Below are 3,806 nucleotides of genomic sequence, written 5' to 3'. Positions count from 1 at the left end.
TTGTCACACAACAGCACAACTCATGGTTTTCCTTTTTTCTCTTTGTTACTTTAAATTAATCAGAATTCAGTTTTAATCTAGAAATTCACAGTCAGTTCACTGTAAGAATCTGATAGTCAATACTTAGGATAACATAATTGTGCATTTAAGTCCTAAGGCATTTTTCTTTAGTTGTCTGGACAGGTATAAATCAGTCTCAAAAAAACCCCACCAAACCAAAACAAAACCCCAAACCAAAACCAGGCTGCCACAGCAAATATTCTTTGTTACAATACAAAACTGATTTTAAAAAAAATAAAATATGCTATTGTGGTCAGTATTCCCACAGATATCTGAGTCCCCTGAAGCATTTGCAGACAGCAGACCCAGGAAAAGACAAACACCTGCTGAAGGACATGTTTTAAAGATCAACCCAACGTCACCAAAAAACTGACAATAATTTGTTCTGTTCTCACAGGAGCATAAAACAAAATCAGCTGAACTCTGCCACGTACCAGCCCTTCTTTGGAAGGCAGGGGCTGGGCTTTTTCTGACAGCCAAAGTTTTGTTAATCCAAAGAATGAACCCTATTAGAAATGTTCATAAAGATGATCATAGAAATGTAACCAAATGAATGGTTTTCCTTTTAGGCCAAGGAAGGGGATTGTTCCCCTCTGCTCCACTCTGGACACTCTGTGTCCAGCTCTGGGGTCCCCAACATAAGATGGGTATGGAGCTGTTGGAGTGAGCCCAGAGGAGGGCATAAAGATGATCCAAGGGCTGGAGCAGCTCTGCTCTGGGGACAGGCTGGGAGAGTTGGGGTGTTCAGCCTGGAGAAGGTTCTGGGGGGGTCTTAAAGCACCTTCCAGTGCCTGAAGGGGCTCCAGGAAAGCTGGGGAGGGGCTTTTGACAGGGGCTTGGACTGATAGGATGAAGCAGAATGGATTCTAACTGAAAGAGGGGAGATTTAGACTGGATATTTGGACAAAATTCTTTGCTGTGAAGGTACAGAGACCCTGGCCCAGGTTGCACAGAGAAGCTGTGGCTGCCCCATCCCTGGGAGTGTTGAAGGGCAGGTGGGATGGGGCTTGGAGCAACCTGGTCTAGTGGAGGTGTCCCTGCTCGTGGCCAGCTTGAGTGTCACAGGCACACTGGGATTCCACTTCTATCTCCACAGAGAAATGTATTTGGGTTTGAATGCAAAGAAATTTTAAAGCAAAAATTTATTTTAGGTACTGAGAGCCTAGAAATGAGATGCTGTTTAGATTTAAATTTTCTTTAAAACAGACATAAAAAGAGGAAAAAAGGTCTGTTTTGAGTAGTTACATTTTTGCCAGCTGATCTTTGCTGCAGAGGGTACCAGCTCATGGGACTGTCTGTTTAGTCACAGCCCACTGACATTTTATCCATACATTGCAAATGAGGGCAGACAGTTATAATTAGATTTTATTTTGCATGAACTGCATTTCAGGGGTAGCAGTTTGCTGATAGCCAGGGTGAGACTGGCTGGTCACATCTCTATTTGTACCAAATCTGGTGGAGGGAAAAAAACATTACTTTAAAGCTTCATGGCCTTCTGTTCTCCTTTCCATGGCTGCACAAACCCTTTGTAGAAAGTCACCCCACTGCCCTCATATCAAGAACTACCTCGTTCTCAGTGGGTATGAGCCAGAGGGTGTTTGGGAAGGAGGAGGAGGATCTCCATGCCCTTCACCCCATGATGCTCCCGTCCACCTCCTGACCCCACAGGGAGCCTCCAGCTCCCCTGAAGGCGTTTTGGTTTCCCTGCCACTGGGAATTATGGAGACAGTGGCCATTAATGGATGATGGATTAATGGATATCAGGAAATTTAATTTCCTGGTTATACTCTCTGATTTTGGTCTTTCTGTAGGGACATAAATGTGCATGAGATAATCATATTTCAAGGGCCAAACTGTGGATTTTCCCTTCCACCCTTTTCGCTCTGAATTCATGCAGTCACGAGAGCAGATCTGGCCAGAAGGAAAGTACAGTTGGACTGTGTGTCATAAACTTACTGTCCTGGGCTCCTTTGGGTTGTTTAATTTAGGAAAATAAATTGATGAGTGGGTGAAGTATTCCATGAATACACCAGTGTCTATTTACAACCAAGGGACCAAGTCCATTCCCCTGAGCAGGCAGCCTGCTGGCGGGGAAATGCTCCTGCTTCTTGTCCAGGATTCCCACCCTCTCTCAGCAGTCACAATAAACAAGCCGTGCTCCTCCCTGCCATCCTATTCTGTCCCAGCTGCTCCACCTCCACTCCCTGCTCCTCTTCTGTTTTTCCTGCATGGCTGTCCTGCCCAGCACAGGGTGCAGGCCTCTCCTCCACCTCTGTCATCACACCACAAGGACACCCACCACCCACCTGCTCCTGATCTCCGACTCATCTCAGTTTCTGCCTGCGTTTAGGGAACAGCTTCTACTGTTTTTGGCCACCTTGTTACACAAGAAAGTTCAGTTGCTTCTTCTGCCCATCTGCAGTGAAGCTTGATTATCACATCCACCACCTTCAGTATCATAGAGTCATATCATAGAATCCCAGACTGGTTTGGTTCGGAGGGTCCTTAAAGCTCATCCAGTCCCACCCCTGCCATGGGCAGGGACACCTCCCACCAGCCCAGGCTGCTCCAAGCCCCATCCAACCTGCCCTTCAACACTGCCAGGGATGGGGCAGCCACAGCTTCTCTGGGCAACCTGGGCCAGGCTCTCACCACCCTGAGGGTCTTGCTGCTGACACTGCACAAGGCACACACAGGTTCCTAGAGGTGAGGTTGCTTCCTAGGATTAACTACACTTGCCACTGCCCGGAGGCTGCAATTCAGAGCTCAGAGGCAGTTTGCTTCAAAGAGGTGTTTTCAGTTTAGTTTTTTGTCTGATCTAGTCTAGTTTTATGGAGATGCAATCGTCTTCACATTAGTACTTGTGACCACTTGAAAACAAGCAGCATTACAAGCTTGTTGCTTCTCTGCAGGAGCTGTAGCTGTATTCAGTAATTTTATACATCTTTGATGTCAGTCTGTTCTAAAGCCTGTTCACACTCAATCCCTGCCTTGGTGTCCCAGGGCAACCTGGTGGTAGTATTAAGAGAATTGCAATGGACATTTGGTCTTAAACTGCTTCCCAGGACTTCAAGGATGAGAGCAACTCTTAGGCACTCACCAAGAGCCCTAGGCTACAATTTTCTTAGATCTTTTAAGCTAAACAAGGTTGTACCTTCTCAACAGCAGTACAGAAGAAATCAAGGGGAAATGCAATTTGTGGACAATGCATTTCTTCTGTGCACAAACCTGACTTTCTTTTCCATTTACACTTTGCAGCACCTTTTCTGGAAAGCCTGGCCTTCCTTCCAGCACCCTGCAGGAGACACGGCTGTGTGCTCCTCTCTGCTGGTGAAACCAGCAAAGCCCAGCTTCACAGGGCGGCGTTTGCACCAAGGATCTACAACTGCCCTTGCAAACAGTGCAAATATGTGAGTTTGGAGCCCAGGAGTGGGGTGGCTGGAGCTCCTTTGACCTCCAGCTGCCAAGGAGGTCCATTCCTGCCCTGCTCTGACCTTAAGGAGAGATGTCCTGGGAGCCATGTGTTCTGGCTCAACAAACTAAATGCACAGCCACAGCATCCTGCTGTATTTTCCCAGTGTTCCTGACTGTCCTGGGATGCCTGTGAGTAACATAGGATTGTGGCTCCTGAGGACACACAGGGAACAGGTATTTTTCCCAGGTCTCTGATTGTCCCCAGAGAGCTCTCACATCTTCCAAGGAAAATTATGTTGTGAGTAGCAACTCCAGCAGTGGAAGAGAGCAGG

The sequence above is a fragment of the Chaetura pelagica genome, unplaced genomic scaffold (assembly GCF_000747805.2).
Source record: "Chaetura pelagica isolate M959 unplaced genomic scaffold, ChaPel_1.0 scaffold394, whole genome shotgun sequence".
In the NCBI taxonomy this organism is placed as follows: Eukaryota; Metazoa; Chordata; class Aves; order Apodiformes; family Apodidae; genus Chaetura; species Chaetura pelagica.
The sequence above is the reverse complement of the archived record's forward strand: the minus strand, read 5'-3'. Positions refer to the sequence as shown.